Genomic DNA, 27,551 nt, shown 5'->3' with positions numbered 1-27,551 from the left:
ACAAAAGCAGAGCAGAGCAGGAGAATCACCTCCCTTAACCTGCTGGTCATGCTTCTTTTGATGCAGCCCAGGATACAGATGGCTTTCTGGGCTGCCAGCGCACATTGCTGGCTCATGTTGAGCTTCTCATCCACCAACATGAACTGGGTCCTTCTCCTCAGGGCTGCTCTCAGTCTACTCTCTGTCCAGCCTGTGTTTGTGCTTGGGATTGCCCCAGCCCACATGCAGCACCTTACACTTGTCTTTATTGAACTTCATGAGGTTTGCACAGACCCACTTCTGAAGGCTGTCCAGGTCCCTCTGGATGGCATCCCTTCCCTCCAGAGTGTTGACTGCACCACACAGCTTAGTGTCATTGGCAAACTTGTGATGGTGCACTCAATCCCACTGTCCACGTCACCAACAAAGATGTTGAACAGCGCCAGTCTCAATACCGACCCCTGAGGAATGCCACTCCTTACTGATTATCACCTGGACATCGAGCTGTTGACCACAACACTTTGAGTGCGACCATCCAGCCAATTCCTTACCTACAATGTGGTCCATCCGTCAAATCCATGGCACTCCAATTTAGAGACAAGGATATAATGCGGGACAACGTCAGATGCTTTGCTTTCTGTCACCATGGAAATGAATGTATATAATGTAATACACTAAGTCCATGGGAGAATTAAAATATATATATGCTTGGAAAGATTAAATCCTCATTTCAACACAAATAATTTTAAAACATGCAGAAAGTAAATACAAGTTTCACAACAGTATTTGTATTTCCCCCCTTACGTAATTTTCACCTAATTATTTTTCCAATAATTATGCTAAGTTTCTAGTTGAGCTGAATTACTTGTCTCTAATTGTTCAATTAGGTATAATCAATGAAGGACTTGGAAGAGAACTATTGCTATTTCAGCCTTGAAAGGCAAGGCTTCTCCCTTGATCTTTTTAAGTTGTCTAGTGATACAGAGTAAAATCCTGTTCACCCTACATAAAAGAATCCATTGAAATCAGTAAGATACCATCTTTGTAAGGGAACAAGGATTTGACCCCAAATTGTACTGTAATAAAGATATGGGCATTCTGTAGAATTTGTGGTCATACATCTCTGTGCCTAAAACAGAAGCACAAGTCAATGCTTTCGCTGAAAGTTTCATTAGTGTAAAATTTAATAAAGACATGTATATGAGTACAGCTTTAATTAAACATACATAGACTCCTACCCAGAAATTTCTGCTAGTTTTTGATGAGCCTCATAGGCCATCTCACATCCTCATGTTCGAGTTTTGTGCATTTCTGCATGCAGAGACGGACAGGTGACTGAGACATCCCCAATGGAAATGACCAGCTCTCCGTATTGCGCCACCTGGGTATTGAACTCCTGGACAAGCTGAAAAACAAAGATGATTTATGTACATGAGACATTTAGCTACACTGATAAAAACAATCAAGTTTTTTATAAAAGCATGCCCAATCTAGGACTTGTTCCTGCTGCTCACAATTTCATGGCATTCAGGGTCAATGGCCTAAGATTTAGTAAATGACTAGGGCCTTGTTCCATTTAAAGGGTAAAGAAGTTTGGCAGGACCTACACCCCCTTGCACTACAGCTTGTTCTCAGATATCAGAGGGTATGGGAGAGGCTGGGCTTAGATGCTGAGTGATGCCAAATTCAGCCGCATTAAGTCTAGTCGCATTAAATGTATTGAATTACCACAATCATGGACTGATCCCAGAAGTCAATGATGTCCTCCTGACTTGTCTGCGATGGTATCTTCCCTAACATTCTTCCACTCTGGAGCCATTTTTATACTACTTTCTTACTTTTAGGTGGAGCTTGAGTGACTCTAGTCATACATATCTTTATTATGATTGGTATAAAATTTTGTTTCTTTTACTGTAAAGGTATAGGCTCAGAAAAATTCAGAGCTCATGCTCAGTGAGGGGTGGTCGCACCTTGGAGGCAGGTAGCCTTTGGGATGGAGGTGTGTTTTGGCATTATAATGAGATTAAAATGAGCAAAGTTCACCCAGAGGACATGATTTGGTTATCAGTTCGGCTCAAGTTTGGCCATGCAGTCTATCAGTTCCATAGTACCGTCAAGTTCCTCATCCCTGCAGTGATAGCACAGAGCCTGGCCGCAGTGTCTTCACTCCACTCTCCCTGCTATTTCTCTTAGAGTCAGCACACCAAGCTCCCCTGGTGTTGCCAGTATCTAAGGCTACACGTTATGTTGCCAAGGGGACTTGCAAGGATTCCTTGCATATCTGCCACATCTCACCCTGGAAGTTTCCTCAACGCTGAACCTTCTCTTAAAATGTGGACATACCTTTAGTCTCAATAAATCACCTCCAGCAATTATTCCATACTAGCAGAAGAATCACCAGCTTGCCTGTTGCGTGAGACTTGTTGCAGTCATTAGATTTAGAATTAAGATCACAGAAACATCACAGAAAACATGGTGGGATGGCTCAAACAAATGGAAAGCGCAGCCCTCAATAAGTGCACAGACAATACCGAATTGGGCTGAGGCCAACTGTATGAAGTTCAACAAGGCTAAGTGCTGGGTCCTGCACTTGGGACACAACAACCCCACGCAACACTACAGGCTGGGGGAAGAGTGGCTGGAAAGTTGCCTGGTGGAAAGGGACCTGGGGGTATTGGTCGATAGCCGGCTGAATATGAGACAGCGGTGTGCGCAGGTGGCCAAGAAGGCCTGGCTTTTATCAGAAATAGCGTGGCCAGCAGGACTAGGGAAGTGATTGTCCCTCTGTACTTGGCTCTGGTGAGGCCACATTTCAAATACTGTTTTCAGTTTTGGGCCCCTCACTACAAGAAAGACATCGAGGTGCTGGAGTGTGTCCAGAGAAGGGCAACAAAGCTGCTGAAGGGTCTAGAGAACAAGTCTTATGAGGAGCATTTGAGAGAGCTGGGGTTGTTTAGCCTAGAGAAACGAAGGCTCAGGGGAAACCTTACTGTACTCTACAATTACCTTAAAGGAGGCTATATCGAGGTGGGGATCGGTCTCTTTTCCCAAAGCACTAAGTGATGTCATTAAGTTGTACCAGGGAAGGTTTAGGTTGGATATTAGGAGAAATTTCTTCACTGAAAGTGTTGTAAAGTATTGGAACAGGCTGCCCAGGGAAGTGGTTGAGTCACCATCCCTGGAGGTCTTCAAAAAACATGTAGATGTAGTGCGTAGTGACATGATTTAACGGTGGACTTGGCAGTGCTAGGTTAAAGGTTGGTCTAGATGATCTTAGAGGTCTTTTCCAACCTAAATGATTCTATGATTCTATGAAAATTATCACCGGAAGGAATTTACCTTATAATTATGGGGGCAGGTGTGATTACTAATGCCCTAAAAGATGAGTTAAAAATCCCAGGAGACTTGAGCACGGTACCAACAAATCTGTGAAGTAGGACCAGTACAGACATAGGTCTGCTGGTCTCTGCCCAGCCAGTAGTGATAAAAAGAAAGGGAGGATCCCCACCAGATTTTAAGCAGTACCCAATTCCTAAGGAAGCTGAAAGGAGTATTCAAAAGTTGATTGATCCGTATATGTCACAAGGGATCCTCAAAGAATGCAGTTCTCCATATAATGCACCTATACTCCCCTTAAAAAAATGAACAGGCTGGATGAAGATGGAGATCCAGAATAAAGATTTGTACAAGACTTACGAGTGATTAACCAACATGCTATTTCCCCAATCCTGTGGTAGAGATACTCCTGAAACACTATGTTACCCAAGCATTGTCAGCGCAAAGGGCCCATAAGTATGAACTGATCCTCCTAATGGCAAACAACATAACTCAAGCATTGTAATACTCTAGATCCAGTCACTTTGAATCCATTACCTTGGGGTTAGGAGGAACATCATCACTGTGCTCAGGCTATTGAGGTCTCTAGTATGCCAAGAGATGATTTAACTGATGTACCTCTGGAAAACCCAGATTTGACCCTTTATGTTGATGGATCAATGTATTATCTGTCCAATGGAAGACAGAGCATGCGATGGTGAGCCGGTTTAAAGTAATAGAGGCAGGGACACTTCTGCCTAACTTAAGTGCACAAGGAACTGAGCTCGTTGGTCTAACTCGTGTGGCCGTATTGGCACAGCAAAAGAGAGTTAATATCTATACTGACTCGTGGTATGTGTTCAGTGTGTGTCATGAAACCAGAATGTTGCGGAAGGAGAGGGGATCCAGAATGGGAGGGAAATAAGAAAACTATTGGAAGCCATCAAACTCCAAAGGAAATTCACTGTAGAGCCTACACTAATAATGCTACAGAAGAAAGTCAAGGAAATGCCTTGGCTGACTCTGAAGTCAAAGCAGCCACAAGACAACTGCTCATTATAGGAGTTATTACTACCGGTAAACCTGGGGAAGTCAAATGGCCAAATCTAACAAACCCGGAAAAAATGTATCAAGAGGACTCTTCAAAATCTAAAGCTGGGAAGCTCTGTTAACAGAAGGGATATGGACTATATCAGTGGGAAACCGATACTGCCAAAAAGGTTCTTAGTCCCTCTTGTAAGACGGTTCCATGATAAGGGCCATGGGGAAGTGGAAGCAATAGCTAATCAAGTGCAATGAGTTTGGGTGGCACCAAGAGCGTATGCAACCACCAGAAGAATAACCAGAAGCTGTCTAACGTGTCAATGAGGTTATGAGACCCATGATACAAAGGAAATACACTGTGTTCTGGAGAAGCTTAAGAAGGATGGTGGACACCACTGGTGGGAAGTACTATTGGGATGGTCTCCCACCATTACCGGGGTTCTAAATCTTATGTTACATCCAACCACTGTATTGATTATAATGTTAGTCTTAGTGTGCTTGCTCGCTGTAATCCTCTATGTACGTGTTTGGAGATTATACCTAAACATCCAGAGGCAAATTGAAGCTTTGAAATATATCTATTATAGAAGGCAGGGATACTCATAAAAACAAAGGGAAGACACTGAAAAGGAAACAAGATGCTGGTATGTAAAGAATTCAGGTATCTAATGTTTCACATTACAGAGTAAATTTAGTGAAGCCTTAGGCCACAGCATGAGCTCTGCATCACCTGAACCTGATATGTATTGGTAATTGAGTGAGTGGCACTGGGGGGGCTGGGTGGCACAGATGGGGAAGAGGGGATGTGCTGACCAAGGACAGCGACAGATCAGAGCCAGCACCAATAACAGAAGCCACTCTACCTTGGGAGATAACAGAAGTCATGCTGCTCTGCAACAAAGAACCTCCAATCTGAAGGAGCATAATATGTATGTGTTAAGAACTGATTGGACAACAGCAGACAAAACAAGCATTACACGGGTATAAGAACCCAGTGAAAGTTTTGAGCAGGGTCCTTGGAGACACCGAGCTAAAGCTGACATATAGGTACCATGAAATTATTGCTGCTTTTAATTAAGTCAACCCTTTGAGTGAATTCCGGATGCCTGGGAACACCCATTCTGCTAGGGGAAACAACGGAATCCTTTAATACAGCCCAGCACCAGCAGTCAGGGTGCCAGGAGGAGCTGTGCTTCAGTACCAACCACTTCTGAAGCAGCTCAAACCCCTTCATACGCTACCAATATCTCTTTTTCATTAGAGTGTATCGCACCTTGGATCCTCTGTATCCCTGACTCAAAAACCCTAGAGCTTGACCTCAAGTTTCCCCACGACCTTTCTGCCAGAGGCTCCAGGTAGGACCATTATCCCCAGCTGTGGTGTAGAGTACATTTCTTATGTTTTGTCCTGCCTGGACTGGCACAATGGCTGCTGCATGAACTATATTCCGTTTCATTTGTTCAAAGGCTTGTCATTGCTTGGGGGCCCATCTGAAATTGTTCTTCTTACAGGTCACTTCATAGAGTGGGCTCAGAATCAGACTGTAATTTGGAATGTGCATTCTCCAAAAACCCACAAAGAAAGCTTGTATTTCCTATTTTTGCTAGTTGTTGGAGACATAGCTGTTATTTTGTTGATCACATCCATTGGGATCTGACAACATCCATCTTGCCATTTTATTCCTAAAAACTGGATCTCCTGTGCAGGTCCTTTGACCTTAATTTGCACTATGGCAAAACCAGCCTTCAGAAGGATTGGGACTATTTTCTTCCCTTTCTCGATAAATTCCTCTGCTGTGTTGCGGCACACGACGTCATCAACGCACTGCAGATGTACAGAAGCCTCCCCCTGCTCCAGTGCAGACTGGATCAGTCCATGGCAAATGGTAGGGCTGTGTTTCCACCCCTGGAGCAGCCGATTCCAGGTGTATTGGACACCCCTCCAAGTAAAGGCAAACTGAGGCCTGCATGCTGCTGCCAAAGGGATGGAGAAAAACGCATTAGCAATATCAATTGTGGCGTACCACTTGGCTGCCTTTGATTCCAGTTCGTACTGGAGTTCTAGCATGTCCGGCACAGCAGCTCTCAGCAGCGGCGTGACTTCGTTCAGACCACGATAGTCCACTATTAGTCTCCACTCACCATTAGACTTTTGCACTGGCCATATGGGACTATTACAGAATCACAGAATCATCTAGGTTGGAAGAGACCTCCAAGATCACCCAGTCCAACCTCTGACCTAACACTAACAAGTCCTCCACTAAACCACATCACTAAGATCTACATCTAAACGTCTCTTAAAGACCTCCAGGGATGGTGACTCAACCACTTCCCTGGGCAGCCCATTCCAATGCCTAACAACCCTTTCGGTAAAGAAGTTCTTCCTAATATCCAACCTAAACCTCCCCTGATGCAACTTTAGCCTGTTCCCCCTTGTCCTGTCACCAGGCACGTGGGAGAATAGACCAACCCCCACCTCGCTACAGCCTCCTTTAAGGTACCTGTAGAGAACAATAAGGTCGCCCCTGAGCGTCCTCTTCTCCAGGCTGAACAATCCCAGCTCCCTCAGCCGCTCCTCTTAAGACTTGTTCTCCAGACCCCTCACCAGCTTCGTTGCCCTTCTCTGGACTCTCTCGAGCACCTCCATGTCCTTGTAGTGAGGGGCCCAAAACTGAACACAGTACTCGAGGTGCGGCCTCACCAGAGCCGAGTACAGGGGGACAATCACTTCCCTAATCCTGCTGGCCACACTGCTTCTGATACAAGCCAGGATGCTGTTGGCCTTCTTGGCCACCTGAGCACACTGCTGGCTCATATTCAGCCGACTATCAACCAGTACTCCCAGGTCCTTCTCGGCCAGGCAGCTTTCCAACCACTCATCTCCAAGCCTGTAGCGCTGCTTGGGGTTGTTTTGCCCCAGGTGCAGGACCCGGCACTTGGCCTTGTTGAACTTCATGCAGTTGACCTCAGCCCATCGGTCCAGCCTATCCAGATCCTCCTGCAGAGCCTTCCTACCCTCGAGCAGATCGACACACGCACCTAACTTGGTGTCATCTGCAAACTTACTGAGGGTGCACTCAATCCCCTCATCCAGATCATCGATAAAGATATTGAAGAGGACTGGCCCCAGTACTGAGCCCTGGGGGACTCCACTAGTGACCGGCCTCCAACTGGATTTGACTCCATTCACCACGACTCTTTGGGCCCGGCTATCCAGCCAGTTTTTAACCCAACGAAGCGTACGCCAGTCCAAGCCACGAGCAGCCAGTTTCTTGAGGAGAATGTTGTGGGTAACGGTGTCAAAAGCCTTACTGAACTCAAGGTAGACCACATCCACAGCCTTTCCCTCATCCACTAAGCGTGTCAATTTGTCATAGAAGGAGATCGGGTTCGTCAAGCAGGACCTGCCTTTCATAAACCCATGCTGACTGGGCCTGATCACCTGGTTGCCCTGTAAGTGCCGCGTGATGACACTCAAGATAATCTGCTCCATGAGCTTCCCTGGCACTGAAGTCAAACTAACAGGCCTATAGTTTCCCGGATCTACCTTCCGACCCTTCTTGTAGATGGGCGTCACATTTGCTAGCCGCCAGTTGACTGGGACCTCCCCTGATAGCCAGGAGTGCCGATAAATGATGGAAAGTGGCTCGGCCAGCTCCTCCGCCAGTTCTCTCAGTACCCTCGGGTGGATCCCATCCGGCCCCATCAACTTGCATACATCCAAGTGCTGTAGCAGGTCGCCAACCATTTCCTCGTGGATAGTGAGGGCCAAATTCTGCTCCCCATCCCCTTCCACCAGCTCAGGGTACTGGGTATCCAGAGAACAACTGGTTTTGCCACTAAAGACCGAGGCAAAGAAGTCATTAAGCACCTCAGCTTTTTCCTCATCCCTTGTAACTAAGTTTCCCCCCGCATCCAGTAAAGGATGGAGATTCTCCTTAGTCCTCCTTTTGGTGTTGATGTATTTGTAAAAACGTTTTTTGTTATCTTTAACAGCAGTAGCCAGATTGAGCTCCAGATGAGCTTTGGCCTTTCTAATTTTGTCCCTGCACAACCTCGCAACAGCCTTATAGTCCTTGTGAGTGGCCCGCCTGCTTTTCCAAAGATCATAAACCCTCTTTTTTCTCCTAAGCTCGAACCACAACTCTCTGTTCAGCCAGGCCGGTCTTCTTCTGCGCCGGCTCGTCTTTGGGCACGTGAGAACAGACCGCTCCTGAGCCATTAAGATTTCCTTCTTGAAGAGTGCCCAGCCTTCCTGGACTCTTCTGCCCTTCAGAACTGCCTCCCAAGGGACTCTGCCAACCAGTGTCCTGAACCTATTAAAAGGTGAGTGAGTCTTGCTGATCACTCCTTGTCTCCAGCTGACGAATTAGCTTATGCATGGGAATCAGGGATTATCGGTTGGTGAGATATTGCCGCCGGTGCACAGTTGTGGTAGCGATTGGTACCTGCTCTTCTTCAGCCCTCAGTGATCCCACAACAGAAGGGTCTTCTGAGAGGCCAGGCAGGGTAGACAGCTGCTTGATCTTCTCTGTACTTAAGGTATCCATACCAAAAGCCCACCGGTACCCTTTTGGGTGCTTGAAGTACCCTCTCTTGAGGTAGTCTATGCCAAGGATGCACAGAGCATCCCGGCCAGTCACACCAGTGACTACTAAAGCCTTATACTTCTGTGGGTCTGACGTGCCAGGCCATCGAATCCACACAGTCCAATAAAACCAATTGTCCTTCTCTCCCCCTGGCTGGAGGTAGGGCCCATCTAATCCTGCTCACAGTATTCATTATGTGTCTGGGGGACTGCCCACTGGAGATGGGAGCAACAAGTTTTAAGAGAACCCCTCTACTGTGATTGTTCTTCCTAGCAACTCACATACCTGTGCCTCTAGGGTCGAGGTAGATTTTCCATCCTATTTTCCCATGTCCTCTCCATGGTCACATAGGTAAAACCACAGGGTGGCACAGGGTGTGTACCCACTATATCTTTTTTCTTGAACAAAAGGATACTTACCCCTGATAGCTGAGACACTGGTTTGTAGAGGTGGGGAAGAAGATAAATCCTCTCTAAGTTGGTGGACCTCTTGAGAAAGTTTTTCCACAGCTGAGATCCAGGCCTGTAGGGAAGAGGAGAGACTTTATTTGGACTGCCGGAGTTGTTTATCCACTTCATCCACCATGGGTTCCTCATGGTCTTTCCAGGTCATTACTGCCAATGAGCTGGCATATGATGATGGTGCACTCTGTACAAACTTCCGCCAAATGGGTCGTGTACACTTGACTTCATCTGGATCTTTGGATAGCTGTTAGTTGTGTAGGTCATCTGTGGTGGTTTTCCTCGGGTGGGCAGCCAAGCTCCACCACAACCGCTCTCTCACTCCCCCTCCTCAAAGAGGAACGGGGAGAAAATACAATGAAAAGGGCTCAAGGGTTGAGATAAGGATGAGGAGATCGCACAGTAATTATCGTGACGGGCAAAACAGACTCAGCATAGGGAGATAGTAAGATTTATTGCTTATTACTAACAAGCTAGAGAAGTGAGAAACAAAGGAAAGAAACCAAAAGCACCTTCCCCCCCATCCACCCTCTTCCACCTCCTCCCCCCGAGCGGCGCTGGGGAATGGGGGAACGGGGGTTATGGTCAGTCTATAGCGCTCCTTCTTGGTCACTCTCGTTCCCTGTGCTGTGGGGTCCCTCCCACGGGATGCAGTCCTTGGTGAACTGATCCAGCGTGGGCTGCCCACAGGCAGCAGCTCTTCAAGAACTGCTCCAGATATGGGTCCGTACCATGGGGTCCATCCCTCAGGAGCAAACTGCTCCAATCTGGGTCCCCCACGGGCAGCAGCTCCTGCCAGGTCACCTTCTCCTGCGTGGGCTCCTCTCCACGGGCTACAGGTCCGGCCCGGAATCTGCTCTGGCAGGGGTCTTCCACAGGCCGCAGTCTCCATTGGTGCAGGTCCACCTGCTCCACCGTGGTCTCCTCCACAGGCTGCAGCGTGGAACCCTGCTCCACTGTGGTACTCCATGGGCTGCAGCCTGCTTCGCCATGGTCCTCACCACAGGCCGCAGGGGACTTGTGCTCTGGCGCCTGGAGCACCTTTCCCCCTCCTTCTTCACTGACCTTGGCGCCTGCAAGACTGTTCCTCACTCCTCTCACTCTCCCAGCTGCTGTGTGGTGCAGAGGTTTTCCCCCCCCCCCCCCCCTTTCTTAAATATACTCTCACAGAGGCGCAAACAACATCACTTATTGGCTCAGCTCTGGTCAGCAGTGGGGCCCTTACCTAACATGGGGCAGCTTCTAGATTCTTCTCACAGAAGCCACCGCTATGGCCCCCCGGTACCAAAAATTTGCCACGTAAACCCACTACATCATCATAAATCACCTCCCATACAGCTAATTCCCTCAGGTACTGGATTCCTGTTGTGGTTTAACCCGGACTGTTGTGGTTTAACCTGGCTGGCAGCTAAACACCACACAGCCGTTCGCTCACCATCCCCCCTCCCTCTCTGGGATGGGGGAGAGAAACGGGAAAGTGAAGCCGGTGAGTTGAGATAAAGACAGTTTATTAAGACAGGAATATAAGGAATATAAGGAATATAATAATAACAATAATAATAATAATAGTGATAATGATAATAGTATTAACAATAATAATGTGTAAGAAAACAAGTGATGCACAATGCAATTGCTCACCACCCGCTGACCGATGCCCAGCCTATTCCCGAGCAGCCGGCCCCCCCACCCCGGCCAGCCACCCCTATATATTGTTTAGCATGACGTCAGATGGTATGGAATACCCCTTTGGCCAGTTTGGGTCAGCTGTCCTGGGTCTGTCCCCTCCCAGCTCCTGCTGCACCCCTAGCCTGCTCACTGGCAGGACAGAGCGAGAAGCCGAAAAGTCCTTGGCCTGGTGTAAACACTGCTCTGCAACAATTAAAACATCAGCATGTTATCAGCGCTCTTCTCATCCTAATCCAAAACATAGCACCCTACCAGCTACTATGAGCTACTTAACTCTGTCCTAACTGAAACCAGGACAGATATCCACCCCTTATTCCATACCATTTATGTCATGCTCAGGTTACACTCTGTCCAATACATTCTAATTAATCACCATTTTCATCTATGATATATAGCAATCATGGTAGTGATGACATACAGTATTATATAATAATTAACATACTACAATTCAACTCATGGGCTATTCTCACCCAGTATCAAATCCCCTTGAGGTACACACCGGACCTCCCCATTCTTTTGCATTACCCACCAAGTGCATCCAGGTCCCTGAGCAAAAGCAATTCCACGAATGGGTTTGCCTTTTCCTGAGGCAGGAGTAGCCCAGACTGTCTTCCCCAGCATGTTTCTTACGTGCACTACAGGAACTTTATCCCCTTCTACAGTGTGTAACAGGTTTGATTGGGCAGGTCCAGCTCGGTTGGCAGATCCCCTGGTATTGACTAACCAGGTGGCCTTTGCCAAATGTGTATCCCAATTTTTGAATGTCCCAGCACCCATTGCTTTCAGTGTAGTCTTCAACAGTCCATTGTATCGTTCAACTTTTCCAGAGGCTGGTGCATGATAGGGGATGTGATACACCCACTCAATACCATGTTCTTTGGCCCAAGTGTCTATAAGGTTGTTTCGGAAATGAGTCCCGTTGTCTGACTCAATTCTCTCTGGGGTGCCATGTCGCCATAAGACTTGCTTTTCAAGGCCCAGGATAGTGTTCCGGGCGGTGGCATGGGGCACAGGATATGTTTCCAGCCATCCGGTGGTTGCTTCCACCATTGTAAGTACGTGGCGCTTGCCGTTGCGGGTTTGAGGGAGTGTGATGTAATCAATCTGCCAGGCCTCTCCATATTTATATTTCAGCCATCGTCCTCCATACCAAAGAGGTTTTGACCGTTTGGCTTGCTTGATTGCAGCACATGTTTCACAATCATGAATAACCTGTGCTATAGTGTCCATGGTCAGGTCCACCCCTCGATCACGAGCCCATCTGTAGGTTGCATCTCTACCTTGATGGCCTGAGGTGTCATGGGCCCATCGGGCTATAAATAATTCACCCTTATGTTGCCAGTCCAGGTCCACCTGAGCCACTTCAATCTTAGCAGCCTGATCCACCTGCTGGTTGTTTTGATGTTCTTCAGTAGCCCGATTCTTGGGCACATGAGCATCTACATGGCGTACCTTTACAACCAGGTTCTCTACCCGGGCAGCAATATCTTGCCACAATGCCGCAGCCCAGATGGGCTTGCCCCTGCGCTGCCAGTTGTTCTGCTTCCATTGCTGTAACCACCCCCACAGGGCATTTGCTACTATCCATGAATCAGTATAGAGATAGAGAACTGGCCACTTTTCTCGTTCAGCAATATCTAAAGCCAGCTGAATGGCTTTTACTTCTGCAAACTGACTCGATTCACCTTCTCCCTCAGCAGCTTCTGCAACTCGTCGTGTAGGACTCCATACAGCAGCTTTCCATCTCCGATGCTTTCCCACAATACGACAGGACCCGTCAGTGAACAAGGCATATTTCTTCTCATTTTCCGGTAGCTTGTTGTACAGGGGGGCTTCTTCAGCACGAACCACCTCCTCCTCTGATGATATCCCAAAGTATTTGCCTTCTGGCCAGTCCATAATCACCTCCAAGATTCCTGGGCGACTGGGGTTTCCTATTCGAGCCCGCTGAGTAATCAGTGCAACCCACTTGCTCCATGTAGCATCAGTTGCATGATGTGTAGAGGGGACCCTTCCTTTGAACATCCAGCCTAGTACCGGCAGTCGGGGTGCCAGGAGGAGCTGCGCTTCAGTACCGACCACTTCCGAAGCAGATCGAACTCCTTCATATGCTGCCAATATCTCCTTTTCAGTTGGAGTATAGCGGGCTTCAGATCCTCTGTATCCCCGACTCCAAAACCCCAGGGGTCGACCTCGAGTTTCCCCAGGTTCTTTCTGCCAGAGGCTCCAGGTGGGACCATTCTCTCCGGCTGCGGTGTAGAGCACATTCTTTACATCTGGTCCTGTTCGGACTGGCCCGAGGGCTACTGCATGAACTATTTCCTGCTTAATTTGTTCAAAGGCTTGTCGTTGCTCAGGGCCCCATTCAAAAGCATTCTTCTTACGGGTTACTTGGTAGAGCGGGTTTACAATCAGACTGTAATTTGGAATATGCATTCTCCAAAACCCCACGACTCCTAGGAAAGTTTGTGTTTCTTTTTTGCTAGTTGGTGGAGACATAGCTGTTATCTTGTTGATCACATCCATTGGGATTTGACGACGTCCATCTTGCCATTTTATTCCTAAAAACTGGATCTCTCGTGCAGGTCCTTTAACTTTATTCTGTTTTATGGCAAAACCGGCCTTCAGAAGGATTTGGACTATTTTCTTCCCTTTCTCGAAAACTTCTTCTGCAGTGTCACCCCACACAATGATGTCATCGATGTACTGCAGGTGTTCAGGAGCTTCCCCCTGCTCCAGCGCAGACTGGATCAGTCCATGGCAAATGGTAGGGCTGTGTTTCCACCCCTGGGGCAGCCGATTCCAAGTATATTGGACTCCCCTCCAAGTGAAAGCAAACTGTGGCCTGCACTGTGCTGCTAGAGGGATGGAGAAAAATGCATTAGCGATATCAATTGTGGCATACCACTTGGCTGCCTTTGATTCCAGTTCATACTGGAGTTCTAGCATGTCCGGCACTGCAGCACTCAGTGGTGGCGTGACTTCGTTCAGGCCACGATAGTCCACTGTTAGTCTCCACTCACCATTAGACTTTCGCACTGGCCATATGGGACTATTAAAAGGTGAATGAGTCTTGCTGATCACTCCTTGGCTCTCCAGTTGACGAATTAGCTTATGGATGGGACTCAGGGAGTCTCGGTTGGTGCGATATTGCCGCCGGTGCACAGTTGTGGTAGCGATCGGCACTTGCTGTTCTTCAACCCTCAGTAACCCCACAACAGAAGGGTCCTCTGAGAGACCAGGCAAGGTAGACAACTGTTTAATGTCCTCTGTTTCCAAAGCAGCTATGCCAAAAGCCCAGCGGAACCCTTTTGGGTCCTTGAAATATCCTCTTCTAAGATAGTCTATGCCAAGGATGCACGGAGCATCTGGGCCAGTCACAATACGGTGCTTTTGCCACTCATTACCGGTTAGACTCACTTCAGCCTCCAATACAGTTAACTGCTGGGATCCCCCCATCACACCATAAATACAGATGGGCTCTGGCCCTTTATAGCTTGATGGCATTAGAGTACATTGTGCACCGGTGTCTACTAAAGCCTTATACTTCTGTGCGTCTGACGTGCCAGGCCATCAAATCCACACAGTCCAATAAACTCGATTGTCCCTTTCCTCCCCCTGGCTGGAGGCAGGGCCCCTCTAGTCCTGGTCAGAATCTTCATTTCTGTGTTTAAAGGACTGCCTGCTCGAAGTTGGAGCAGCAAACCTTTCAGAGAACTCCTTTTTCCCAATTGTTTTCCTTTGCAATTCACGTACCCGTGCCTCTAGGGTCGCAGTAGATTTTCCATCCCATTTTCTCATGTCCTCTCCATGGTCACGTAGGTAAAACCACAGGGTGGCGCGGTGTGTGTGCCCACCATATTGTCTTCCTTGCATAGATGAACGTTTACCCCTAATAGCTGAGACACTGGTTTGTACAGGTGGGGAGGAAAATAATCTCTCTTCAAGTTGGTGGATCTTTTCAGAAAGTTTCTCCAAAGCATTCTCTTTTAGCTGGTGGACACTGGTTCGTTCAGGTGAAGGGGAAGATAATCTTTCTTCAAGTTGGTGGATCTTTTCAGAAAGTTTCTCTAAAGCATTCTCTTTTAGCTGGTGGACACTGGTTCGTTCAGGTGGAGGGGAAGATAAATTCTCTTTAAGTTGGTGGACCTCTTCAGAGAGTTTCTCCACAGCTGAGACACAGGCCTTTAGGGAAGAGGAGAGATTTCCTTCGTACTGCCGGAGTATTTTAGTCACTTCATTCACTGTGGGATTCTCCTCCGCTTTCCAGGCTAGTATTGCCAATGAGCTGGCATATGATGATGGTGCACTCTGTACAAACTTCCGCCACATGGGTGGTGTACACTGGACTGCATCTGGATCTGCGGATGTTTGTGCGTCGTCTAGGTCCTTATAAATTACTTCCCGTACGGCCAATTCCCTCAGGTACTGAATTCCCTTCTCCATGGTGGTCCATTTGCTTGGTAAACATACAAGTTCTTCCTTGAAGGGATACCTTTCCTTCACAGCTGACAGGAGACGCCTCCAGAGGCTGCGAGATCGTGCTCCATCTCCAATTGCTTTGTCAATGCATGCGTCCCTAGCAAGGGATCCCAGCCGCCTGGCTTCCTTGCCCTCCAATTCCACATAATTGGCTCCCGTGTCCCAGCACCGGAGCAGCCAGGTGACAAGCTGCTCGCCTATACAGCGACCAAAATCTTTTCGCACATCTCGTAGCTCACGCTGGTATAGAGTCCGGGTAGTTACTGTTGATTTTTCGACATCCTCATCCTCATCTTCAGTCTCCTGCACCTTTGATGGCCGGTGTAGAGTCCGGGTAGTTACTGTTGATTTTCCGACATCCTCATCCTCATCTTCAGTCTCCTGCACCTTTGATGGCTGGTATGGAGTCCGGGTAGTTACTGTTGATTTTTCGACATCCTCATCCTCATCTTCAGTCTCCTGCACCTTTGATGGCCCAGCCTCGTCTTCACTATGCCCAGACTTAGCAGAAGACTGTCTGCGTTGTAAACGACCTGAGCCTCTATACCATTTTTTCACCTTGTCTACAGGGGCAACTTGCACTGCTACAGCTCGTTTCTCTGACCCAGACACAGGGTCTGCCACAGGGGTTGGAATACCCTCTGCGGGGTCAACTTGCACTGCTACGGCTCGTTTCTCTGACCCAGACACAGGAGTGGGAGCAGCTGCAGGAGCTGGAGCGGCTGCAGGAGCTGGAGCGGCTGCAGGGGCTGCAGCTGGAGCGGCTGCAGGAGCTGGAGCTGGAGCGGCTGCAGGAGCCGGAACGGCTGCAGGGGCTGGAGCGGCTGCAGGGGCTGGAGCTGGAGCGGCTGCAGGAGCCGGAACGGCTGCAGGAGCTGCAGCTGGAGTAGCTGCAGGAGCTGGAGCGGCTGCAGGAGCTGGAGCTGGAACGGCTGCAGGAGCTGGAACTGGAACGGCTGCAGGAGCTGGAGCGGCTGCAGGAGCTGGAGCGGCTGCAGGAGCTGGAGCTGGAGTAGCTGCAGGAGCTGGAACTGGAGCGGCTGCAGGAGCTGGAGCTGGAGCAGCTGCAGGAGCTGGAGCGGCTGCAGGAGCTGGAGTTGGAGTGGCTGCAGGAGCTGGAGCTGGAGCGGCTGCAGGAGCTGGAGCGGCTGCAGGAGCTGGAGCGGCTGCAGGAGCTGGAGCTGGAGCGGCTGCAGGAGCTGGAACTGGAACGGCTGCAGGAGCTGGAGCTAGGTTGCTAGTAGCATCAATTGCAGCTCGATAGGCACAAGCCAGACCCCAGCACGCTACAGTGATTTGTGTCACTTTGGAACTGCCAGAGTCATGACACCTTTTTTTCAAGCATTCTGCCAGCTTTTTAGGATTTTGCAGTTGTTCAGGGGTGAATGTCCAAAACACTGGAGGTGACCACTGCTCTAGAAACCTGCCCATATCCTCCCACACTCCCTGCCACTCGCAACTATCCCGCCTCAAGACAGATCTCCGGATGAGATTCCTGAGTAGTTGTTTAACCCTCCACAAAATCTGAAGCGCATTCAGGAGACATAACAACAAGAGCAGGCTGGTCTGAGTATCCCAAGGATATTCAACATCTCGGAGAGCCACCGTAACTAGCTCGGGGGATAAGAGGGTGGTGGTGAAGGAGAAAGGGAGAGTGAACAGGTAGGGAAACATGTCTTCCCCTGTCCCCTTCACAGATTGGCTCCCTAACGAAAACAGGCAATAGGTGTAATTGCTAATAGTTTCCGAGATATGGGTTCCAAAGTATAGAGTCGACGTCAGTGCTGAGTACAAATACCAGGTTAAAGTCATGACCAGATATTTCATCATTTCATAAGCCATTGCTACACCGCACAGTACCATAACAATCTTAAACCAGGGCCCAGAAAGGATAAACAGTGCAACAGGGAGCACATACAGAAAGTAACGCACCATAAAACTCAATTTGGAATACAGGTACAGCAGACTGGAGATTAAGGCAATCAACATCGTGACTAGCAACTATTAAGCAGGTCCAATACTTATACCAATTTTAGTTTAACACACTCTGGTCAGATTTGTCGATATCTCAACCCTTCGTGCCCCACGTTGGGCGCCAAAAGGACTGTTGTGGTTTAACCCGGCTGGCAGCTAAACACCACACAGCCGTTCGCTCACCCTCCCCCCTCCCTCTCTGGGATGGGGGAGAGAAACAGGAAAGTGAAGCCGGTGAGTTGAGATAAAGACAGTTTATTAAGACAGGAATATAAGGAATATAAGGAATATAATAATAACAATAATAATAATAATAGTGATAATGATAATAGTATTAACAATAATAATGTGTAAGAAAACAAGTGATGCACAATGCAATTGCTCACCACCCGCTGACCGATGCCCAGCCTATTCCCGAGCAGCCGGCCCCCCCACCCCGGCCAGCCACCCCTATATATTGTTTAGCATGACGTCAGATGGTATGGAATACACCTTTGGCCAGTTTGGGTCAGCTGTCCTGGGTCTGTCCCCTCCCAGCTCCTGCTGCACCCCCAGCCTGCTCGCTGGCAGGACAGAGCAAGAAGCCGAAAAGTCCTTGGCCTGGTGTAAACACTGCTCTGCAACAATTAAAACATCAGCATGTTATCAGCGCTCTTCTCATCCTAATCCAAAACATAGCACCCTACCAGCTACTATGAGCTACTTAACTCTGTCCTAACTGGAACCAGGACAATTCCCCTCTCCATGGTGGTCTACTTGCCTGGCTGACATACAAGATCTTCCTTGCAGGGATACCTTTCCTTCACAGGAGATGGCTCCAGAGGGTGAAGACTTGTGCTCCATTTCCAATTGCTTTGTCAATGCCTACGTCCTTAGCAAGGGATCCCAGCTGCCTAGCGTCCCTGCCCTCTAATTTCAGACTATTGGCTCTGCTGTCCCAGCAGCCAGGTGACAAGGTGCTCACCTAGGTAACAAATGAAATCTTTTTGCGTATCTCATAGCTTATGCTGGTATAGGCCTTCGGTAATTATTGATGCTCTTATGATATCTGTCCCTTTGTCCTTCTGTTCCTGTGATGGCCCAGCCACTTTGGAGTAGCCTATCTCATCGTTGTCTTCCTCCCCAGTCTGAATAGGAATTCCTCTGCGTTCTAAACAAACTGACTTTCTCATCCACCGTTTCATCTTAGATACAGAGGCAAATGACACTGCTGCAGTCTGTTTCCCTGGCCTAGCCTTGGGGCCTGTCACACGATTTGGAACAGCTGCAGAGCTCGTCACAGGGGTTGGAACAGCTGCAGGAATTGTCACAGGGGTTGGAACAGCTACTGGGCCCGTCACAGGGTTTGGAGTGGCCGCTGGGGTTGGAACGACCGCTGTGCCTTTCATAGGGCTTGGAGTGGCCGCAGGGTCTGTCACTGGGGTTATAGTGGCATCAATTGCAGCTTGGTAAGCATAGGCTAAGCCCCAGCACGCTGCAGTGATTTGTGTCTCTTTGGAATTGCCAGGGTGAAGACACACCATTTTCAAGCATTCTGACAGTTTTTGAGGATTTTGTACTTGCTCAGGGGTGAATTTCCAAAGCACTGGAGGTGCCCACTGCTCTAGATGCCTGCCTATATCCTCCCACACTCCCTGCCACTCATAGCTATCCGGCCTCAGGACAGATCTCTGGATGGCATTCTTAAGTAGTTGTTTAAACAAAACATGAAGTATAAACTTAAACAAAATTTGAAACGCATTCAGGAAACATAACAGAAGAAGTGTGAAATCACAAAACAAAAAAATAAATTAAAAATACTTTTAAGAACTAATTATTAAAGGTTAGGGTTTATGATATTATTTAAATTCCCTCTAACTACATGTCCTATGACAATTTTCATAAATGACTAGGTAGTAAAATATTAGAAGAAATTCTTACACATAATAAATCTGTACATTATTTATGGAATGGTGAAGATTAAACTCTTTATGTAAAGCATTACTATTATTCAAAGTAGAACAGGAACAGCTATGGCAAAGAGCATACCATGGATTTGTGAGGAGCTGTAAGACCGAGTGAGAAAATACAGCTCTAGCCAAATAAATGTTTAAGAAAACAATGTCTGTAAATGTACCGGTGCTTTGCTACTTTGAAAATGCAGTGTTTGGCATATAGTGGTTTGGCAGACTTCTTGATGGATGCATAGGAGAAATGTGTAGGGTTTGTGTTTTTATATTAAATGCATAAATTGCAGTCCTCTGTGTATTCAGGGGAAACAAACAAACAAACAAAAGTCTAATCTTGTGAGAATTTGAGAATAACACATAAATACCAAAACCAAATAATCGCCTTTACTCCTATAGGAAAAATGCCTGGACCAGTACATAGGCCTTCCACTATATCTTCAGGAACATTTTAAAAAGTTATATGCTTTATAGAGGTGGCATAAATAACAAAATACATAGTCATCATAGTGCCAATTGTTGTTCTGTAGACCCCTGTGATTATCAGAAATAAAGTCCTATATAAAAATTCTGGTTTAGTCAGTATGAGAAATGCCTTGCCACTACATCTCTACTGTCTCCTACTCATTATGGATCAGGTGTTCAGAAATGGAGTAGCAACCAGCATGAGCTATACTAATGGAAACAGTCTTGCTACTAAGATATATGCATACACCTATATTTCTTTTTTGAAATATTATTTTTATATTTCAGTAGTTCTAAGATTAAAAAGTAAAGATTTAATAACATTTAAACGACAAATATTTTCAGATTTCAAAAGCAAGTGAACGACAGTTAGATTTCACTGTGCTGTGGTTTAACCCAGCAGGCAGCTAGGCACCACACAGCTGCTCACTCACTCTCACCAGGTGGGATGGGGGAGAGAATCAGAAAGGTAAAAGTGTGTGAACTCATGGGTTGAGATAAAGACAGTTTACTAGGTAAAGCAAAAGTTGTGTGCTCAAGAAAAGCAAAAGAAAGAATTCACTACTTCCCATCGGCAGGAATTAAGAATATTAAAAATAGAATATGAAAATCAACAATAAAAAACATATGATTATCATTATCAAAGTGTGGTGGTTTCACACTGATGGGCAGCTGAACTCCACCACAACCGCTCTCTCACTCCCCCTCCTCAAAGGAACAGGGGGAGAAAATAAGATAAAAACAGCTCAAGGGTTGAAAAAAGGACAGGGACATCACTGACCAATTACTGTCACAGGCAAAACAGATTCAGCATAGGGAGAGTAATGCAATTTAATGCCTATTACTAACAGAACAGAGCAGTGAGAAACCAAGAGCAAACCAAAAACACCTTTCCCCCATCCACCATCTTCTACTTTCTCCCACCACGCAGTGAAGGGGAATGTGGAATGGGGGATGTAGTCAGTCCATAACACTTCATCATCTGCCACTCTTTCATCTTCACTTTCTTCCCTGCTCCAACATGGGATTCCTCCCATAGAATGCAGTCCTTCCCGAACTGATCCTACATGGGCTTCCCACAGACTGCAGTTCTTCAAGAATTGCTCCAATACCATGGTCTGTACCACGGGGTGCAGTCCATCAGGAATGGACTGCTCCAGAATGGGTCCCCCATGGGTGGCAGCTCTCACCAGGACACCTGTGTGGTCTCCTCTCCACAGGCTGCAGCGTGGATATCCGCTCTGCTGTGGTACACAAAGGGCTGCAGGGGGACAGCCTGCTCCACCATGGTCCTCTCCACAGGCCACAGAGGAACTTCTGCTCTGGTACTTGGAGCACCTCTTCCCCCTCCTTCTTCACTCACCTTGGTGTCTGCAGGGTTGTTTCTCTCTACATTTTCATGGTCCTCTCTCCCAGCTACTGCTGTGAAATAATATTTTTTCTTTCTGTTGTGATTTAACCTGGTAGGCAGCTAAGCACCAAACAACTGTTCGCTAACTGCGCCACTCCCCCAGCTATTTGGGATGGGGGAGAGAATTGGAAAAAAGTTAAAACGTGGGTTAAGATAAAGGCAGTTAAATAGGACAGAAAAGGAATAATAATAATAATAATATACAAAGCAAGTGATGCACAATTGCTTACCACAATCTGACTGATGCCCAGCCAGACCCTGAGCAGTGGTTACCCCACCAAGGCCAGTCACCCCGTATTAATTGTTCACCCAGAAATCCTGGAAGTGATTGTGGACTGGCCAGAAGGCAAATATTTTGGGATATCACCAGAGGAGGAGGTGGCCCGTGCTGAAGAAGCCCCATGTTGGGTGCCAAAAAGGGCTGTGGTGGTTTTACTCGGGTGGGTAGCCGTGTTCCACCATGGCCAGTCTCTCTCCCTCCTCAAAGGGAAAGGGGGAGAAAATATGACACAAAGGGCTCAGGGGTTGAGATAAGGATGGGGAGATCACTCAATAATTATTGTGATGAGCAAAACAGACTCAGAGTAGGGAGACAGTAAGATTTATTGCCTATTACTAACTAGCTAGAGAAGTGAGAAACAAAGGAAAGAAAAAAAAAACGCCTTCCCCCCATCCACCCTCTTCCACCTCCTCCCCCCGAGCAGTGCAGAGGAACTAGGGAATGGGGGTTGTGGTCAGTCTACTAGGGAATGGGGGTTGTGGTCAGTCTATAGCACTTTGTCTCCGTCTCTCCTTCTCGGTCACTCTCTTCTCCTGCTCCAACGTGGGGTCCCTCCCACGGGATGCCGTCCTTCCCAAACTGAGGAGAGAAACATATGTCCTTCTGACTTGGTATCGGGAAGGACGGCATCCCGTGGAAGGGACCCCACGTTGGAGCAGGGGAAGAGAGTGACAGTGAAGGAACAGCGGAGACAGTGTGTTACAAATTAACCACAGCCCTCGTTCGCAGTTCCCCTGTGCTGCTCGGGGGGAGGATGTAGAAGAGGTTGGATGGGGGGAAGGTGTTTTTGAGAGAGGGAGTTAAGAGAATCTTAGTAGACAGGACGCTGACTAATCAATACCTAGATTATTGTATTAAAAATAGATGTTGCTTAATGTCTTTGCTTACTACTGTGCAAATTAACCGAAACAAGAAGTCTTGGGGCCCCTCACAAAGGATGGTTCCTGATAAAAACGGGGAACCTGTCTCAAGAACCAGCTGAGACCGATCCTGTGGTTTGGACAAGAGCCAAGGAGCAGCTGAGTCTGCACAAAGACAGGAGGTCAACTAGTGGTGATGAAGAAGAGTTATCAGCCTTCATCCCCATGACCCCCGGCGACCACCACCAGGAGACACTGCGCAAGCACAGATTGGAGGAGTTTATGGAAATTACTTCTTGGAACTAATTTTAATATGAAGTAGGGATATGTCATGCATATGTATAGGCCCATTGGGAAACTTCACGCATATGTAACTCTTTACCGCATATAACCAAGGCAAGTTGCCGTGTTGAGGGGCACACGACTTTGGTGGGACTACCCCCTGTGCTGCCCAGTGCTGAATAAACATACCTACTTTACAATCTTACTGATTGTGGAGTGCGTTTTCTGCATGTCATTTTTAGTTTGCTTTTAGTTTCTCACTGGTCTAGCCTGTTAGTAATAGGTAATAAATTATATTAATCTACCTATGCTGAGTCTGTTTTTCCCGTGACAATAATTATTGAGTGATCTCCCTGTCCTTATCTCAGCCCTTGAGCTCTTTTCATCATATTTTCTCCCCCTTTCCCTTTGAGGAGGGGGAGTGAAAGAGTGGTTGTGGTGGAGTTCGGCTGCCCAGCTGGGTAAAACCACCACAGAACTGAACAAAGTGCAGCAGTGACAGAATCGGTCAAGCACAGCAATGACGAAACCAGATCTGGCTTCAGCATGCAAAAATCCAACACCATACACCATCTTTCCTGCCTTGAAGGACTGTTATGACAGATGGAGCTCAAGGTCGTGGACTAAACAAACTCAGTGGACTTTTTAGAGGGATGGTGCATAGACTTAAAGAATGATAACTGTGTGTATATATATCGAAGGACAGGAAAAGTGGTGATTAATTGGGATGTATTGGAAAGTCTGGTACCTGAAAATGACATAGATGGTATGTAATGAGGGGTGGATATTGTCCTGGTTTTGGCTAGTATAGAGTTAATTTTCCTCCTAGTAGCTGGTAGGGTGCTATGTTTTGGATTAGGATGAGAAGAGTGCTGATAACATGCTGACGTTTTAATTGTTGCAGAGCAGTGCTTACACCAAGCCAAGGACTTTTCGGCTTCTTGCTCTGTCCTGCCAGCGAGCAGGCTAGGGGTGCAGCAGGAGCTGGGAGGGGACAGACCCAGGACAGCTGACCCAAACTGGCCAAAGGGGTATTCCATACCATCTGACGTCATGCTAAACAATATATAGGGGTGGCTGGCCGGGGTGGGGGGCCGGCTGCTCGGGGATAGGCTGGGCATCGGTCAGCGGGCGGTGAGCAATTGCATTGTGCATCACTTGTTTTCTTACACATTATTATTATTAATACTATTCTCATTATCACTATTATTATTATTATTGTTATTATTATATTCCTGTCTTAATAAACTGTCTTTATCTCAACTCACCGGCTTCACTTTCCCGTTTCTCTCCCCCATCCCAGAGAGGGAGGGGGGAGGGTGAGCGAACGGCTGTGTGGTGTTTAGCTGCCAGCCGGGTTAAACCACAACACCCAGCATGCAAGCATGTTAAAAACCTGGGTCTGGCACCTGAATTCTATCAGTTATACCAAATGTAAAGCCCTCAAATTCTCATAATCAGAAACAGAAAATAAACAAGTCATTTCTCCTGAGGTGTCACATTCTGGCTTTTCATGCGTACTCTGTATAACTAGGAACTAGTTTCAGGATACATCTTTTGGCTATGCTTTCTCAAATTTCATTTTAAGAGTAGCAACTAGGTTTCGCTGTTTCCGGAGCAGCAAAACAATCCTAGTGCATTCTAGTATACCTGCAAACCCCACTCCCCCCAAAAAGCACACACTGAACAAAACCCCAAACACAACACCCATACTCTACTCAACGTGGCTTTGTGGCTTCCGCACTTTTATTCTCTAGCTTAAGAGGATGCAAGAAACCAATGGGGAAAAAAAAAGTCCTATGTAGGAGTATTACGCCATTGTGTCATGGCATAATTATTCTGCGTTAAGGAAAAGAAAAAACCTTCTCATCCTGCAACTGGTAAACCAGACACATTTTGCCAGTTCTCACCTGATATCCCCTGTCTAGAGAACACATGTAGCCACCTCAGCATTGCTAAGGAAAACAAAACCATACTGATATTGCAACATCGAGACAGAACAAAAGAAAAAGCACTTGTTTTATCTCCTGAATCTCACTGCATCTTGACAATCCATCTGTAAATCAGTAAATTCTACCAGATAAAGAGTGAAAAACAAAGCTAGCACTTCTGTTTAACTAACCAAATTAAGCTCTTGGGAATGAGAAAAAAGCCAGGACCTAGTAGAATGCACTTGTTGGATATATTTATAGAGCTACTGTGGCAGCCTTTGTGTACTGCTAGTGATTTTGAAGTATCAGAGTGGATATTTGCCAGCACAATTTGCAGTATTAGAGAAAAGTATTGCCAGAGTCCAGCAGAACAGAAGCAGCAGACACATTTCCAATGCTGCTGGATAGGTGCAGCAAGATTCAGATTTTTCAAGGTAAAATAGCAGCAACTTCATTTGTCTCTATTTCTGTGATGGGTGAGGTGAGCAATTCTGGGGCCCAATGCCCAGCTGGCTGTAGCCCAAGGATCCAGATAGAATCATAGAATCATAGAATATCCCGAGTTGGAAGGGACCCATAAGGATCATCGAGTCCAACTCCTGGCACCACACAGGTCTACCCAAAATTTTAGACCATGTGACTAAATGCACAGTCCAAATGCTTCTTAAATTCAGACAGGCTTGGTGCAGTGACTACTTCCCTGGGGAGCCTGTTCCAGCGTGTGACCACCCTCTTGGCGAAGAACCTCTTCCTGATGTCTAGCCTATCCAGATACCAGGTGTATGACACTGATTTGGAAGAAAGTGTCAGGTTCCAAGCATTCTGAGCATGAATGAGGAAAAATGCCATACCATGATGTGACAGTGCAAAAATAACATGGATATGGGTGCTTGACCTGAGATTTTACAATTGTGACCAGCTACTCTGGGGAGTAGATACCACTCATGTCAGGCACAGAATTTTGGGGCCTCAAATTCTGGATCCTGTCTGAGAAAGATTTTAGGGCAAGAGTGTGTTTTTTGCGCACCAAGACAGCAAGCAGAGAGTGCGCTGATGCAACTGTTTACCTGTTTAAGCTTCAGCGTGTGGAAGTCTGGGGACAAATTTGGCCAGATCTAGCAAAAAGCAACTCCAGCTGCTTGGCAGTGCTGCAACGGCAGCTGCTGGGCTGAGGGCTCCTGCAGGACCAGGAGCTGGACTCCGGTACCGACCCTGCCTATCCCCCAGCACCCAGCTGGATCCCCAGAGATCTTGCTTTTCCCTCCCACCTCCCGCATTTGAATCGCTATGAGTTAGGCAGCAGGGCAGCACCCCCGACGGGGACTGCAGTTGTAAAAATAATGCAACTCCATGTGATGGGAATAGGCAAGACGGCGGGAGCAGAGGCACCGCCGCCAACGACGAGAACACTCGGAAAAGATAAAAATTACGGCAAGCCCTTTTGCGTTACCCACCTTCTTGCAGTCATCCAGGGCTCTCTGGGTCTGGTAGGCGCTCTCAGAGCCGCTCCCCAGGCGTTCACTGTCGCGGCCATGCGACGAGGTCTTGCTGCCCTGGAAGATGGAGGCGGTGGAGTGGGGGCGCTTCCTGCGCCCGCTCGGTGCAGAGCTCATGCACACGCATCCGCCGCGTGGAGCCACCCGCTGCGCGGGACCCCGCAGGTTCGGGCAGCTCCTTCCCCCGCCGTCGCCGCCCTCAGGAGGGGTGCGGGCCTGAGTCGCTCGTCGCCTCGTCCCGCCCGGGGCCTCGCCGTTCACGGCAGTGAGTGCAGCTGATGTGGGCGATAGCCTGGCACCTGCGGGAGTAACTGGGGAGCGCCCTGCAGCATAACCTCCGCTACCGTGAGGAGAGGCGGAGGGGACGGAGCCTTCCCTCCTTCATCATGTCAGTCCCTGTGGAAACGCCCCACCTGTGTCATGCTCTGCCGTCCTCCTTCCTGTAGTCGTCGGAGTGGCGTGCGCGGCCGTGGCCGGTGGAGGACTTCCATACAGCGGCCGCTGAAATTCGCGCGATGCTCCCGGCAGGGAGCGCGCCCCGTCGCGCCGCTCCGCGCTCCCCCGCGTAGAGCCTCGCCGAAGATCCCGGTGCACCTGCAGTCTGGTGGATTAAAGGAGCTGCTTCTATTCCTCCGTACACCCTAGAAAAAATGCAACAGGGACAGACCCCCTCTAGCATAAAGGAGTTACAAGTATTGGGAGCTTTAGGTTACTGGCACCAACATATTCCTGGCTTTTCCATTGCTGCTTGTCCCTTATACAATTTGATCAAAAAGGGAAAATCATGGGACTGAACTCCCACGATATCCTGCTAGCAAAGCTGAGGAAGTGTGGGATAGATGAGAGGACAGTAAGGTGGGTTGAGACCTGGCTGACTGGCTGAGCTCAGAGGGTGGTGATTGGTGGCGCAGAGTCTGGGTGGAGACCTGTGACTAGCAGTGTTCCCTAGGGGTCGGTGCTGGGTCCGGTCTTGTTCAACATCTTCATCGACGACCTTGATGAGGGAATAGTGTCCACCCTCAGCAAGTACGCCGATGACACAAAGCTGGGAGGAGTGGCCGACATGCCAGAAGGCTGTGCTGCCATTCAGCGAGACCTGGACAGGCTGGAGAGATGGGCAGGAAGAAGCCAAATGAAGTTTAACAAGAGCAAGCGTAGAGTCCTGCACCTGGGAAGGAACAACCGCATGTATCAGTACAGGCTGGGGGATGACCTGCTGGAGAGGAGCTCTGCGGAGAAGGACCTGGGGGTCCTGGTAGACAACAAGTTGGCCATGAGCCATCAGTGTGCCCTGGTGGCCAAGAAGGCCAATGGCATGCATTTAAAAGGAGCGTGGCCAGCAGGTCAAGGG

This window comes from Anser anser (genome assembly GCF_964211835.1).
Source record: "Anser anser genome assembly, chromosome: W".
Lineage (NCBI taxonomy): Eukaryota > Metazoa > Chordata > Aves > Anseriformes > Anatidae > Anser > Anser anser.
This window is presented reverse-complemented; position numbering follows the sequence as displayed.